At 36.6% G+C, this 17500-nt stretch overlaps 1 protein-coding gene across 1 annotated transcript in view; it reads right to left on the bottom strand.

Moving 5' to 3' along the window:
• CCAP (Crustacean cardioactive peptide) overlaps positions 1-17500 on the bottom strand; it is a 56386-nt gene that overhangs the window by 38404 nt on the left and 482 nt on the right. The gene's annotated exons all lie outside the window — the stretch shown is intronic.

The following is a 17500-nucleotide window of genomic DNA, read 5'->3' as shown; positions in this document are numbered from 1 at the left end:
GATCCCATATGAAATTTTCAAATGCATCACATTGATATATGAACTTTTCTCTCAAGAAATTATGGGCTATATTACACTGAAAATGAAGTTATCTCTCAAGATTTTATAAGACATGTTGCAGTGAAATTAAATTTTCGCCTATGAAGATATTAAACGCATTATACTGAAGTAAAATTACCTCTCAAGATTTTATAATATATGTTGCAATGAAATTAAATTTTCGCTTATGAAATTATTAAACGCATTACACTGAAATGAAATTATCTCTCGTGAAATTATGAGACATGACACTGAAATGAAATTATCTCGTAGGAATTAGAAAAAGAATGTATTAAACTGATATGAACTTATCTCAAGAAATGGCTCTTTCCTAGACAGTGACCCCCAAGGGTTTTAACCCGGTATGCATCCACTTTTGCGGCGTGTTTAGTACAAGCCCGTTGGGGATTACCGTAAAAGCATAAAGAAAAGACTATAAATATCACAAAGATAATGACTGTAAAGAAATATTTGCCCTAGATAACTACCCCCGAAAACCCTTGGAGGTCACTATCTACGAAAGATCCCAAGAAATTGTGGGATATATCACACTGAAATGAAATTAGCGCTCACGAAAATAAACTTGGCATTCGCGAAAATAAATCCTCGTACGCCTGGCTTACCCGAGTGTCCATCAACTCCCCAAACTGAAATTTTTCCCGCCTAATCCGAAGCGCAGCTAAACCCTGACAATATAAAGGAAATAAATTTCTTTTTCGTCCACGAGAGAAAAACCAGAGGAGGTGTTGAGTGAGGAGCGTCGGGGAGGGAAAGAGATGGAGAAGGCGATGATGTTGATGTTGATGATGTTGATCTCCCGTCATGCAGCATCATCCATTACTCCGGGGACTAGCTTCATCCTGGCTTGGTGGCTTCAAGTCATTACTTGGTCTTGTTTTATTCATTGTTTTTATTTCCGTTTTCGGGGAATAATTTCTTGTAAGCATATATATATATATATATATATATATATATATATATATATATATATATATATATATATATTATAGGTGTGTGTGGGTATTATGTGTATACTTACAAGAAATATTCCCCGAAAACGAAAATAAGAAAATTAATGAAAAATATATATTTATGTATGTATGTATGTATATATATATGTGTGTGTGTGTGCGCGTGCGTGTGTGTTTGTTTATATGTGCGCTTATGCATACGTGGGTCATTCTTGTGAAGGCGTAAAGTAAAATGGTTTGATGTTCATCATGAGATGAGAGACTTGTTGAGACCTTGACTCCTAAAGATAAATTAAAATATGCCAAGTTTTGTGAAATTGTAATATATGGAGGATAATACATATAATAAAAAAAAAAAAGCACTCGGAGAGCACTTACCTCCGCCAGCTTCAAATCCCCATAAGCACATGTCTTTGTTAACCAGAAATGGTTAGACTTTCTTAGCGGGAGTAGCCTAGCAGTCATATTTCGTTAAAAAAAATCTACGTCTTTGGTGCGCATTGTTTCGAGATTTTAATCCTGATACGTCTCAAACGTAGATGAAGAATCTAACTCCAAAAAAAAAAAAAAGGTTCCTTATCACCAAAAGTTACGCTTTTGTCTCTCCCAAACTGTAATCACAAGAACCACAAACTGTAATCACGAGAACCAACTATGGTAAAATAAAATGAAAAATCGGCGTAACATTTTTGTTGGTTTTGCTGACAAAAATACAGAGGGACAAAATGAAGAAATTGAACTAAAAATATAACCTCCTTATCGGAGATAATAAGAAGGAGGCCGATGTGAATATAATAAGCTTGACAGGAGCGATTGAAAATTAAATAGTTAAATAAGGAAAATATCCCTTTCCTCTGATTCATCGGAGAGAGAGAGAGAGAGAGAGAGAGAGAGAGAGAGAGAGAGAGAGAGATTCCCTCAGTTTGTGTGCGTTACCGAAAGTGGGTAAGTGACAATGTATTGACGGATCAAGATGAGGCTTACAGTTATTAGAGGTTGATTGATTATCAGTAGCTGCAACGTCCTTGTTCGAGAATAGGTGTTAGTAACAGGATACACCCCGCAGGGGGGTGGTACCGTCAGTGCACCTCACGCGGTGCACTGTAGGCGTTATTGAAGGTTCTTTGCAGCGTCCATTCAGCCCCTAGCTGCAGACCCTTTCATTCCTTTGACTGTACCTCCGGTCACATTCTCTTTCTTCCATCTTACCTGCCATCTTCTCCAAATAATTGTTTCATAGTGCAACTGCGAGGTTTTCCTCTGTTACACCCTTAAAACCTTTTTTACTCTCAATTCCTCTTTCAACGTAGAATGGCCTCATAAGTCCCAGCGCTTGGCCTTTGGTCTAAATTGTATATATTCCAACAGGATATGGGGAGAGAACTTCAACAGAGTAATCTTCCTTCTTCTGAATTTTTGAAGTAATACCCTCGATAAAAAGATATGTGGGATTTCTAAGAATATCCTTTGTAAGGGGTTTATGTCTGTTCGTTTGCCCATTCTTTGATGAACATGAAGTTTGAAATATCTGTCACTATCAGTAATGAATAACTCAAACTGTTTTCTCATAGAAACATCGTAGGTTCTGATAACGTATCATTTTGGATGTTTTACAGGATTGCCTTAACATCGGTCACCTAGGGGTTTAGTGCCGTCAGTGCACATGGGGTGCACTGTAGGCATTACTAAAGGTTCTTTGCAGCGTCCCTTGGGCCCCTAGCTGCAACCCTTTTCATTCCTTTTGCTGTACCTCCATTCGTATTCTTTCTTCTATCTTTCTGTCCACCCTCTCCAAACAATTGTTTCATAGTCCTCCTGTTACACCTTTGTAACCTTTTTCTCTCAATTTCCCTTGCAGCGCGGAATGACCTCATAGGTTCCAGAGCTTGGCCTTTGGCCTAAATCCTATATTCAATTCCATTCCATTCCAGAAACATCGTAGACTTAGATGAAGTATTATTTTCGATGTTTTACAAGAATATTCTGACCTTGTTATGTAGGAACATCGTAGTTTTTGATAAAGTATTATTTTGGGTGTTTTACAGGAATATTTTAAACCTGTTTTATAGAAACATCATGTAATGTTTAATCATTAATTACATTTCTATTTACGGGCCAGGCTTTCTGCTATTCCATCTGCTGTCCCACCTTTCTTTCAAAATCCATGTAACATCAAGTTGCGTCAATGCTAAAGTATGAATGATCTCTAGCTGCTTAAAATATAATTTTTTTTTTAAGAGGCACGCTCGTCATCACCTGATCAGCGAAGTCCATTATCGCATGCTTAACTCACCGAGACACTGATTGATTAAAGCTACCCTGCTAGTCTTGGTTTCTTCATCGCAGGAACATTCATTCCTGAAAAGTTCGATAACTGCTACTTAAATTCCCGTGATGCGTCTGGTTCTTCTTTATTATAAAAGTGGCTATAAAACTTCTCATGAACTAAATGTCGTGAGCAAATGGTTGTAAACATCGCTTAAATAGAAATATGTTCAGGAAAATTATTTCAGATCTGCAAACTGCGTCTTCAGTTTCTATGATATTTTTGGTTGCTCTTAGTTATAGAAAATGGCTACAAATGCGCACATGAATAAGATGTAGATGAATTTTTATAACTAATTCTTATAAAATAAATTTGGTTGTAAGCAGACCTGCATCGTAATTATTCCTACTGGAAAATTCATTCTGGAATGCTCTTGGAGTAATGCAGTTCATTGCTTCTTCCAAAAATTTTTGTTTCCAGTAGATAATAACAGCTCTCTCTCTCTCTCTCTCTCTCTCTCTCTCTCTCTCTCTCTCTCTCTCTCTCTCTCTCTCTCTCTCTCTCTCTGCTTTGATTTTCGCCCCATCCCCTGTCTTATTTTATTTATATTTCTTGGGAGATTTTGTATTTTTGTGTTGGCATTCATCTCCGTTAATTGAACATCATGTCCTTATTTTGTTATTGTTGTTTTTTCAATTATTATCAGTTCCCTTTCTTTTAACTCGCATTTTTAACCCCGGTAATGAGTTGGCAAGGAATGCGAAGAGAGTCCCGGGGAGACCATTGTAATTGGATTGACATTCGGTGGAAAAGTCGTGAGGTGGTTCCAAAAGATGGGGCATTCTCTTTCGAGTGGTTCTTGCGTACATTATTCTGTTCACACATATATATTATTTTCACTTTCAGTTTGAAGAGGTGTTCCTTTACTTAAACTTTGAAAAGGTGTTCATTTGTTTTAATTTTGAAAAGGTGTTCTTTCGGGAGACTATGCGTGCGTACGTTTCTTGAGAGAAGTCGTGTGTCCTCATATTCTCTTGGATCGTTGTTATGTTACGTGTGGGTATGTAGAATAGAATGGAATATAGAATTTAGGTCAAAGGCCAGTTGCTGGGACCTATGAGGTCACTCAGCGCTGAAACGGAAACTGACAGTAAAAAGGTTTGAAAGGTGTAACAGGAGGAAAACCTCTCAGTTGCACTATGAATCAGTTGTTAGGAGAGGGTGGAAAGTAAGATGGAAGAAAGAGAATATGGACGGAGGTATAGTAAAAATAATGAAAGGGATTGCAGCTAGGGGCCGAAGGGATGCTGCAAAGAACCTTAAGTATGCATACAGTGCACCTCATGGGTGCGGGTATGTAGTGATGAAAAGCTGATGGTGTAATTCTCTCTCTGATTTTCTCTCTCTCTCTCTCTCTCTCTCTCTCTCTCTCTCTCTCTCTCTGATTTTATCGGCATAAATATTTTTCGTGCATATATACAGTATATATATATATATATATATATATATATATATATATATATATATATATATATATACACACACAGTGATATATACTGTACATAATAACACACGAATATATACAAACACGCACACATATGCGCACACATACGTGCACACACACATAAATATGTATATTATACATGTATATATTTCTGACTCACATCGGGAACGAACCGAGTGATATATGTATATATGTACGTATGTACAGTATATATGTATGTATATATCCCTAACATCTGTATTCCGTATATCCATACGGTCAGTCAATATCTACCCATTTTTCTCCATTTTCCCCTTTAATACCTGCGTGTCTTGTAGGAGTAGTTCTTTTTCTGATTACAAATCTCCCTCGTGCTTCACCGTCACCCCCTGGTTCTCCCCTGGTTCTCCCCTGGTTCTCCCCTGGTTCTTCCGACACTCGCCTCTTCCTTCTGGTTCTTCTCGCAAGTTGCTAACTTGCCTGAGGCGTTGTTTATTTTGCTGTGATAAGATACTGAAAGAGTCTGAGGGTTAAGATACTGAAAGAGTCTGAGGGTCTGTGTCCTCGGCAAAGCCTCGGAGTTCAAAAGCCTTCGAAAACGGAGCATCCTGCCGTCTTCTCGGACTTCAAATCCGAAGAGCTTTTGAGCGTCGAAGTCCCATAAATGAAGAGTCCACTCGTCATAAACAGGGGCGACGGATTTATTTCCGAGACGGAGTGTGACGGCTTTGTATTTTTGTTTTTTTTTATTTTTAGTTTTTTTTTCATGGCAGATCTCTCTGGGAAGTAGAGACTACTGGATGTGGATAAATTTGCGAAGTGTTGATGTAGTTTTCATTTGGAAATAAGATTTTACATCTTATGTTTCAGTGTAATATTTAGAAGAATCTTTTTCGATTGCCTTAAATTTCGGTATATATATATATATATATATATATATATATATATATATATATATATATATATATATATATATAAAAGTATATATAATATATACCTGTATCTATATTTTATATATATATATATATATATATATTATATATATGTGTATATACTGTATATATGTATACTGTATATATTCAAAACAGTAAGTCATAATAATCGTTTAATCCTGGTGACGGGCGCAGTTATCAGTTTCAATTCCCCTTGGGTGTTAATTACTCCTTAAGTACAGTGATTTGAATATTAAACGATATTTGGTGCTTAATATGTGTTTAAACAAAAAATGTCATGGTGTATGTAGAAAACTTTTATATATATACACATGTGTGTGTTTGTACTGTAATTGCTTGTAAATATATACTCAATTCTCACACTGAATATTTGCGTGACATTCTCTCTCTCTCTCTCTCTCTCTCTCTCTCTCTCTCTCTCAAGAATGAGAGGTCACCATCGTCATAAAACATATTCTGTGAAGAACAAATCTCTCTCACTTTTCATTTATGACGTATAACCCCAGAGACCATCCTGTTATCCTTTCCTATCCTTTATTTCCCATCTCCTCTTTCAGAACATCATCCTTTATGCATCCTTTGCAAATTTCCTAAGAATTGGAGGATATTTATTTGAAAAGAGGGAGGCGAATTGTTTTAGTGATAAGAATTATATACGAGCTTTAATCCTTTCTGTTCCAACGTATCGAGGGATAAAGTTGCGTAATCTGATTGCTGGGTAACAAAGACCAAGCTGTTTTCTTCCCCCCGACCGCTAGTAACAATGTCGTGCAATATACATCCATACATATATATATATATATATATATATATATATATATATATATATATATATATATATATATATATATATATATCAATGACTGACGTGTGAAATTACACACACACACACACACACACACACACACACATATATATATATATATATATATATATATATATATATATATATATATATATATATATATATATATATATATATATATATATATAATGTATGTATTCAGTATTCGCTCTGAAAAATAATAACGACTTTCAAACGGACAATTTTATATTCATCACTTATTAAATATGAGGTTTTTGAATTGGAATACAAGATTTATGCCAAAGGCCAATTTGAGACCTACGAGGTCATTCAGCACTGAAAGAGGAATTGAAAGAAAAGAAAGCTTTATTGGTGTAACAGAAGGAAAACCTCGCAGTTGCACTATGAAACATTTGTTTAGAGGGTGGAAAATAAGACAATATGAACGGAGGTACAGTAAAAGGAATGAAATGGGTTGCAACTATGGACCCAAGGGACGCTGCAAACAACCTTAAGTAATGTCTACAGTGCACCGCTTGAGTTGCACTGGCGGCACTTCTCCTATGGGGAATGTGAGGTTTTATACATAGTTTTGTTGAACTAAATAGAGGGAAACTTAATTTTTTATTACTATTTATTGAAATAAATCTGTAGCCTATTTAATTCTTTGATCGTCATAACTTTATTCATCTTTTCTTCGTATTTTCCTCTCTCTCTCTCTCTCTCTCTCTCTCTCTCTCTCTCTCTCTCTCTCTCTCTCTCTCTCTCTCTCTCTCTCTCTCTCTCTCATACACACATACACACTCCATGTGTAAGCGCGTGATCTGGCTACATTCATACTTTCAGTGTACGAGTGTGCCCTAAAAGTTATGGACTCAGCAAATGATATTCTATAGAAAATAGCATCGCTAATGGAATCACTTCATCAGTGTCAGTCTGTTTTCTAAAAAGTGTCCCAAATCAGCCTTCACTTTTTCCATACTTACATTCTCATCTTCACTAATTACTAGAATCATCCCCGATTCTTAGGATAAGTTACGGTGCAGTTTCGATATGAAGAAATGCTTCGATTAGGGAAACTTTCGAAAATTGTCGATAGTAATTTCATTCTTAGAAAATAAAAGTTCGTCGAATGGAGATGTGGCTCAAAAAGTCTTTAGAAATTACTAATTGGGAACTTCAGACCTTTGAATAAAGTGGTAAAAGACCCAAATGTTTAGGCAAGAAATTTCAGTCTATTGTGTGGTTTTATTATGGTATCCTATTCGCTTTCTTAGTGATAAACTTTTTATTACATGATCTGTCACACTATGCCGTTATGTTATTTTCACGTGTTTTGTCACATAGTCTGTTACATTATGCTGTTGTGTTATTTTCAATTATTTTATCACATTATATTATGCATGCTGATGTGCTTTTTGGTTTTCTGTAAAGAAAACTGTTGTGCCAGCTTTGTGTGTCCGTCCGCTCTTTTTCTGTCCGCACTGTTCTCTGTCCGCCCTCAGATCTTAAAAACTACTGAGGCAAGAGAGATGCAAATTGGTAAGTTGATCATCCATCTTCAAATCATCAAACATACCAAATTGCAGCCCTCTAGCCTCAGTGGTTTTTATTTTATTTAAGGTTAAATTTAGCCATAATCGTGCTTCTGGCAACGGTATTGGTTAGGTCACCACCGGACCGCGGCTCATACAGCATTATACCGAGACCACCGAAAGATAGATCTATTTTCGGTGGCCTTGATTATACACTGCAGCGGCTGTACAGAAAACTCGATTGCGCCGAAGACACTTCGGCGCATTTTTTACTTGTTTTTTCAAGAAACACCGATTACTTTGAACAGCAGTTTATAGAGAGGATCGTTCAACACAGGGACCGTTTGCTTCCTTTTACTAAATTGCTGTGGAATTTTTTCGCGTCTTCAATTTCTTAGTGCCTTTTTGAAAATTTTGTTATCTGTGCTTAATAATAGCATATGATAACCCATCCCGACGGCCTCTACGTAAAAGAAAAACTAAGAATCCAAGATAGTTATACCAGATGTGTCGGGCCAAGGGTTAGTTACGATTTTCCCCGTAGAGGTGTAGTGCCATCAGTGCACCTCACGCGGTGCACTGTAGGCATCACTTAGAGTTCTTTGCAGCGTCCCTTCGGCCCCTAGCTGCAACCCCTTTCATTCACTCTACTGTACCTCCGTTCATATTCTCTTTCTCGCATCTAACATTCCACCCTCTCCTAACAATTGTTGCACAGTGCAACTGCGAGGTTTTCCTCCTGTTACACCTTTCAAACCTTCTTATTCTTAATTTCCTTTTCAACGCTGAATTCCCTCTTAGGTCCCAGTGCTTGGCTTTTGGCCTAAATTGTATAGTCCATTCCATTCCATCGTGGTAAAGAGTTAGAATTTTTACTTGGGGAGCCTGGGAGTGTTGGCAATGGATACAAATCCATAAGAACTTTTTAGATAAAGGTAAATTCGAGTATCTCGTTATTCATTGGCTTTTGTAGTTTGAAATACTCATTCTGAGATATATTAGGAAATTCGTTCCATAACGATTAAATGTAAATGGCAACTTCTGTTCCAAAAATGCCATTATGAAAGCAATTGCAATTGGAAGCAGCGTTATTATGCGAGCTGAACACTCGAAGCTCCACGTGGTCTTGACAAAATGACATTCGTACGCACATGAAGCCATTCCGTCACTCGTTATGTGACGATAATTAATAGATAATTGCTTCTCATTTACAGTTCCCATGTCATTTAGCCAAATGGGTATGTCATCAAGTGAGCAATGCGTACCCCCTTAATCTTTGGAGTGCCATACACTTTTGCCGAAGCAAAGTTCAGCCTAGAACTCACATACATATACGGTAGAGTAAGTAATGTTTCCCAAACCCATTTTCATTGAAGGTGGGTGCCTGTATGTGCCTGAGAGCTCTCCGACAAGAATTTCTTTTCTGAGTCCTTGATATGGTTCGTGCACTCTCATTTCATTTCGGTTTCGAGGTGTTACATCACACACACACACACTCATTACGTATTTTTATATATATATATATATATATATATATATATATATATATATATATATATATACGTGTATATATACATTATATGTAATAATATATATATATATATATATATATATATATATATATTGTGTATATATACATTATATGTAATATGTATGTATATGTATATATATATATATATATATATATATATATATATATATATATATATATATATATATATATATATATATATATATATATATATACATATATATATATACACACACACACACACACTGCTATATAATGTTGAAAATTAGATAATTATTCTTTCTTTGAAGCTTGCCCCTTCTGGAAAACAGCCTTTCGTCTTGCAAATTATAAACAGAGATTGATCATCTTGTAATTTAAAATTTGTGTATAAAAAAAATTTTATTAAATCGTCGCACAAATAAATGCAGCCAATATCAATAAGCTATATCTAGAATAAAATACGACAGAAGAGACGGGAAAATCTGATTTGACACCATCCATCTTAATATTAAAGTAACTCACAGAAACATCAGTTACCCTGACGACATCTCGTCTCCGAAAGTTTCGCCAAGAGGAAAGAAGTGATCCCCCGAGATGATTATTGACTTGACCAAGTTGCAAGTCATTTGCAACGCCCTGTTGGCTGACGTCGGAATCGAATTAAAACATAATTCCTCTTCTCCCTCATCGTAACAACGGTATTCTCCGTAGGGGGGGGTTAGTGCTGTCAGTGCATCTCATGCGGTGCCCTGTAGGGATTGCTAAAGTTTCTTTGCAGCGTCCCTTCGGCCCCTAGCTGCAACCTCTTTCATTCCTTTTACTGTACTTCCGTTCATATTCTCTTTCTTCCATCTTGCTATCCATCCTCTCCTGACAATGGTTTCATAGTGCAACGGCGAGGTTTTCCTCCTGTTACACCTGCCAAACATTTTCTAATGCCAGTTTCCCTTTCAGCGTTGAATGACCTCATAGGTCCCGGCGCTTGGCCTTTGGCTTAAATTTTATATTCCGTGACATAGGTATTTGTAAGTTCGTTTTCGCCTGGAAAAGTATCCTAAAAGGGGATAATATTTTTCTTGTCGGTGGTTAGACGAACTATTACGAGTGCTGGCATAAGGCCAGCTTATTCTAGCAACGACGAAAACGTCTTTTTAGCTTGTCCGTGATTGGAGAAACCTGAGTGATAAACTAGAAACTGATTTGCTCGTTGTACATCAACTGGTGAAGCAACCACTGTGCTCACTGATGCTGGAAGATGAGAAAATAATCAAAGATAGACTAAGAGTGTCGGGTAAGGCAGTCTGGCCTCCAGGTTTCGCTTTCTAAGTGGTTTCGAGAACCTCCTCATTATTATGGAAACGTCTGGAAGCGAATTGAGGTTTCGAATTTTATTAATGTCAAAAGATGGTTGAAAAATGGCAACCGGTTGCCGTGAATTACAAATGATTTTATTTACCTAGCAGCGGAGGAAGATAAACATTAATGGCATCTAAATGGTTACACCCCAAGACGTATTATTGCGTGTCATATGACCGAAATAGGGTGATCGACTGTTATCCTTAAGTTCTCGTGGGGGTAGTGCCATCAGTGCACCTCATGCGGTGCACTGTAGGCATTACTTAAGGTTCTGTGCAGCGTCCCTTTGGCCCCTAGCTGCAATCTCTTTCATTCCTTTTACTCTACCTCTGTTCATATTCTCTTTTTTCCGTCTTGCTTTCCTCCCTCTCCTAACGATTGTTTCATAGTGCAACTGCGAGGTTTTCCTCCTGTTACACCTTTCAAACCTTTCGACTCAATTTCCCGTGCAGCGTTGAATGACCAGATAGGCCCCAGCGTTTCTCCGTGAGCCAAAATTATACAATCCATTCCATTCCAATAAATTCTCGCCTTCTTTATAATGTAATCAGAGTGGCAGGCATACACCGTAAGTGGTCAAGAGAATGATTAAGAGATGAAATGAAGAATTATTCATGGTATAGCGGTTTATGAAAGCCTCTTAGTTCCTATGATCCTGTTGAAGTATATTATGCAACAACTTCCTTTCTTTATAAAAGCCATCATCTCAGGATAAAAAAAAGAAAAACAATAACTTTTGAATCGTCTGATTTTATCTCCTTTTTGTCTTTGTTTTCTTGCACTGATTAAGAAAGTGTCGAAAATCATGTCCGTCTTGATCGCGACATAAAGGAAAGGCAAGAGTCGCGTTACTGCATATTGATAATACGGCAGTGTTGCAAGAGAGAGCGTCTCAGTGAAGCCAAGGAAAGCACGTAACTTGGTTCATTTCGGAATGAAAATACGTCCAAGGTGATTTCTCGGTGTTGTCTAAAAGAAAGCCTACTTCGGTGGCAAAAGTAAAGGGGTGCGTCCACACTATAGTGAAACAGGTCATAGGCACGTGTCGACAACTTATCGCTTACAGTATATATCACAAACAAGTGGACAACATCATAACTACAGTAAAACGGAGAACGCCTCTTTTATCCTGGATAATCGTATGAAGCAGGCAACTTATCGCTTATGTATCACAAACAGGTTGGCAACATGTCAACTACCGCAAAGTGGAGAACGAGTCTTGGATCCCGGATAAGTGTAGGAGACAGTCTTTAGGACCACCAAATAGTCGATAACTTGTATTCAACTTGTTGTGATGTGTGTGCGATAAGCTATTGTAGTTTGTTAAGACATGTTTTGATGAGGCGTGGGCACACCTTAAGGATAAGTCAGTAGACTAAACGTGCATCGGCAGCCTCTGTTTAAAACATTCGCGTAACTTTTTTAGTTTTCTGTAAAAGACAACTATTGAGATGGCTTTGTCTGTCCGTCCGCACTTTTTCTGTCCGCCCTCAGATCTTAAAAATACTGAGGCTAGAGGGCTCCAAATTGGTACGTTGATCATCCACCCTCCAACCATCAAACATAACAAATTACAGCCCCCTAGCCTCGGTAGTTTTGATTTTATTTAAGGTTAAAGTTAGCCATAATCGTGTGTCTGGCAACGCTATAGGACAGGCCACCATCGGGATTTGGCTGAAAGTTTCATGGGCTGCGGCTCATATATCATTATACGTTGTACAGAAAACTCGATTTTTTACTTGTTTTTACTTTTTTAACAGTTTTTTTGCCCGGATGAATGGAAAATAACCATAAATCGACATAATATAGCTAGAAAATCAGTGACAAGCAATTTACCTCTTCTAGATAGTTCAGGTTCACATATAAGACCTCAAATCAGCTTCTTAAATCTTGAGTAACAGAGCAGGAATTAGGCTGCAAAATACTTACCAGAAACAAAACAATTCCTCAGCATTTCCTTGAGAAACAAGAAAGGACAGTTAGGTTTTCCTATCTCGACCAAAGGAGCACCATGTAATGTAGTTACAGCGGTTACTGGTATTGCTTAATAAAGAAATAGATTAGATTGAGCTTCCGTCCTTTCTTAATGTTGACGACAGTTGTCTGGACAGTAGTTATTATCAGTGTACTAGTGTTAATGATTATCTTAATGATTATCTCTTCTTCTTTCGCGTGATGTGGTTATCTTCTTAAAGGTGGGCCGAAGGACTGGACAAGATTTCAGAAGTGACAGGGTTAGCCTAAATAAGAAGAAACTGAAGAAAATTTCTGAGCAACCACGAAGGCAACGTTAAAAAGACCCGTGAAAGAGGATAATTAAATTTCCTCATCTTTGGTTCAACAGAAATAAATAGGAGTGAAAAGTAATAGAGAGAAAACTCAAGAGAGAAGGGTTAGAGAAATTAATGGATAACCCGGAAAGAACAGAGATAAACAAACTACATTAATCAGTCCATCTAACCTCTTTACATTTCCAACTTTATTTCCAACTTTTAATGATATCATGATTCCACAATTCCCGCCCTTCCAGTCCCCCCCAACTCCCCCACCACACTCCTGACTCCTCTTCTCCCCCAGCACCAAAATGACACTTGATCACTTGAATACTGAGGATATGATTATTGTCCGAAAAAAAAAATATTACGGTTAATGGGAAAATTATTGCGCGAAATTTCAAATCAAGAATGCAAATTAGTCGGGTGTGTTTTGGGCAAATGGAAATTCAAATATGGCCGCCGGAAGTCAATGCTGATTGCATAAAGATCGTTTATTTCCGAGGATAAATTTGTATTTCAGATTAATGCGATCATAAAAATATGTGTGTGTGTGTGTGAGTGTGAGTGACGCGGCCACATAAGTATCGGATACGCCGTTCATTACCTGTCGGCTTTAGATAATGACTTTTTAACGAATATCGGATTAACTTTGGTCGTGCCGTGACGTGTAGTGTATGTTACCGTTAAGTTAATTATGCATAGGTGCATTGTGAGATTTATGCATATGTATATATATACTGTATATATGTATGTTATATAATATATATATTATATAGACATATATATATATATATATATATATATATATATATATATATATCTATAATATATATATTATATATATATATATATATATATATATATATATATATATATATATATATATATATATATATATATATATATATATATATATATATATATATATATATATATATATATATATATATATATATATATATATATATATATATATATTATATACATGACGCGTGATTCCATTTAAATTTTCCAAGACGTTTTACTGTTACTTCAACATAATTGTGATTATATTACCTAAAATTATTCCACGAAAAGAAAGGAATTTTCAGACGTTTCACCATTTCTTCATACTTCAGGAAGGTACTTCCGGTTGACCGTCCATCATAAGACTTTTAACAAATTGCGAAAGTTCATTCCGCCGTTTCTCCCTCATTAAATATTCTCGGGATCATCCATCCATTATCCATTGGATGTGAAACTCAGACCAGCTGATGCATACTGAATGGGGCGGAAAATCTTTCCGTTTTCCATGAAAATCGGTTTCGGGTTCCTTTTGTTGATTTAGAATTTTAGAGTTTTCTCAAATGAGAAATTTGATTAAATAGGCAGCTGGTTGTTATGTGTGTTTTCATTACTGTCTTGAGTTAGCCTGATTTTCCTTAATTAAAATTCTATGTCGGTTTTTCAGTAGTGAGGAGGAGGAGGAGGACGATGAGACGGGGAGCTGTATACTTTTCTATTTCAATTTGAATTGATTTTTTAATTTAGCACGTTCATCAACAGCTACTCTCAAAAAATTCAACAGTTCTTTTTAAGAAATTATTCATCAAGGGTTATTGTCAATAAATCAACAGTTGCTGTTAAGAAATTCACCAACAGTTATTGCCAAGAAATTCAAGAGTAACTGTCAAGAAATTCAACAGTTACTCTTAAGGAATTCCCTTTCCTTAGTTCTGTTCGTTGATACGTCACCCTGAGCGGCTAGGTTGATGCAGGCGATTAATTGTCGTTCTGACTATTCAGTATTACGGGTGATATCTTCGGCCCGCCATCTTCAGGCATTTGCGAAGAGCAAATTGTGATCTCTAGCGTCAGACGAGTCAGTCATTTCTTCTTTCGATTTACCTTTCAAGCAGAGAGGTCTCCACATTCTTCTGTGTTCTCGAATACCTTCATGTTTCAATACCTAAAAAGTCTTTTAATCTTATTACATTTTTAATCCTTAAGAATTGAATTTCATGGAGTTTTTATACTGCTCCCCCCCTCTCTCTAATTGTATTCTTTCCATACAGTAAGTGTATATCTTTTCATCTCACACATTTTCAGACTCAAAGCTTTCATTACCAAATAGTAATTGGAAATATTGACATATTTAGAATTGACACTGATCCCACTCTGTTTTGCAGCCGACACAGGGGACATTTTTCAAAACCATTTAGCCTGGTCGTCCGTCTTTGTGGCGGCCCCTCAAAATTCTATCTGATAATATTTACAAGACAAATTTTCTCTGATAAAATATTCTATAGACATCCAGATATAAAGAGAATGATAAGTAATTGTTGTTGATCTAGATGGCAATGAGGGTATATAGCTTTATAAACGCACATCAACAAAGGTACTTTGTTTTACGTAGTTTGTATTAAAGCCATGTGTTTGTGTGTGTGTGAGAGAGAGAGAGAGAGAGAGAGAGAGAGAGAGAGAGAGAGAGAGAGAGAGAGAGAGAGAGAGAAATATTAGTGTGCCCGTACTTAAGAGAAGAGAATGTCTCCATTCCATAAAGGAGACATGTGTTTTAGTAAATCTTAAATTAGTTTTCGCTCTATTGCCCAGAAAATAATATGAAGGTTGTGACCCCACTCTGCTGTTAAAACAAGGGAAGGGCTGGCGTCTCGTGCCTTATGGTGACCCATAGCCATACACAACAGATTTCTATGGCGTTTGGAAATATGATTTTTTTATTTTTTTGAGGAAGAACGGTTAACCATACGCTGAACCCTCCTCTCTTATCCGTTCTTGGGACGAGCTTAAGTTGGGGTGGGACGTAGACTGGAAGTGGGGGAACTCCGTTATGAACTCTTGAGTTATAGGTATGAGTGAATTTAAGGAGAATAATTTGCCAGCGTGGTAGAACTTTTGTTAAAACTCAAGCTCCTTATTATTCACACACAAAAAATGTTCATGTTTATAAGTATTTCAGTGCAAGTTTGTTGAAGCTATCATTTCGAATGTATGGGACAAAAAGGCCTTATTAATAACTGGCATTCTCATAAGTTATTTGGTCTTGTCTTAGAAACAGTTACATTAAATAAAAAATATCAGTTGTACGTGAAATAGTAGAAGCAGTCACCAATACTCAAGTTTGTTCATTAGTCTACATTTGCACTTGATATTTTGCCGAGCAGTGACATGAGAGAGAGAGAGAGAGAGAGAGAGAGAGAGAGAGAGAGAGAGAGAGAGAGAGAGAGAGAGAGAGAGCAAAGTTTCATTGTTGTAGTTTTTGTTCGTCTGAATGTCTCTTCTGATTGGTACACCTGCCCATTTAAAAACAGAAGACGTTCACACATTCCTCGCTAAGTAATTCAGGATCCCTGAGGTTAATCGCCTGTGTAAGACTTCCCACAAGTAGAAATTGGTGTAGCGGTGTCTAAAGAAATATTTAGGAGTGCTTGAGGGGTTAACAACGCTTATAAAATACGGTATTTAAATCTACTGTATCCTACAGTTAAACTGTTCGCGCCTTTCCCAAGGCGATGAAAAATCACTGGCTCTGTATCGTGATCAGTTACTGTCGCGGTGTTGGGTCTGTGGTTGAAACCAATATATTCTTTGGAAGTTTGAATTTCCATTCACTGGCCCCCGTGGGCTTGTTCCATATGAATAAGTTTCATCTGCTGAATAAAATAATAATAATAATAAAACTGGTGTTCTGTGGCCTTCTGTCGCGGCCCAGTGCGTAAACAAACTTGAAACGTTTTATTTCGAAATTCGTTTGTCAATAAACTGTAGCCGATTTTGTTGACGTAAGCATCACTAGACGTCAGTGACATTCCGAGTCATTTCGTCACCTCATTACAGATAGTAACGCAAATGATTGATGGTTTAATAGGATTCTTTTAAAAAAAAATCATTTAAAATGTAGTGATTTCAAATTAAGTGTTAACCAGTCTTTGACAAATTAAATACTTGAATTAATTTTAGAGGATTGCTTTCAAAGGATCACTATTGCATGTTCTGCTGGGCAAAGGAAAGACAAGAAACATCATTCTTCGACAAAATTGATTATTAAATGACCGGCGTTATGTAATGATTGAAACTGATTTACTTGATGATTAAGAAAAGAAGAATATAATCAAAATAATACTTAATTGTTTATCGTAAGAACTCCTTTCTAACAATAATCCCTAAACGCGAATTTTTATGTCGACATGAGGGTTGCAAATAGTTACCGGAAGGCATAAAATGATTTCCTACATTGGTCTTAAAACTTTTTTTATTAATTTATTACTACAAGTTTAGTACTTTATCATTTTTCCACCTTTCG

This window comes from Macrobrachium rosenbergii, chromosome 16 (assembly GCF_040412425.1).
Source record: "Macrobrachium rosenbergii isolate ZJJX-2024 chromosome 16, ASM4041242v1, whole genome shotgun sequence".
Classification (NCBI taxonomy): Eukaryota; Metazoa; Arthropoda; class Malacostraca; order Decapoda; family Palaemonidae; genus Macrobrachium; species Macrobrachium rosenbergii.
The sequence above is the reverse complement of the archived record's forward strand: the minus strand, read 5'-3'. Positions and strand labels throughout refer to the sequence as shown.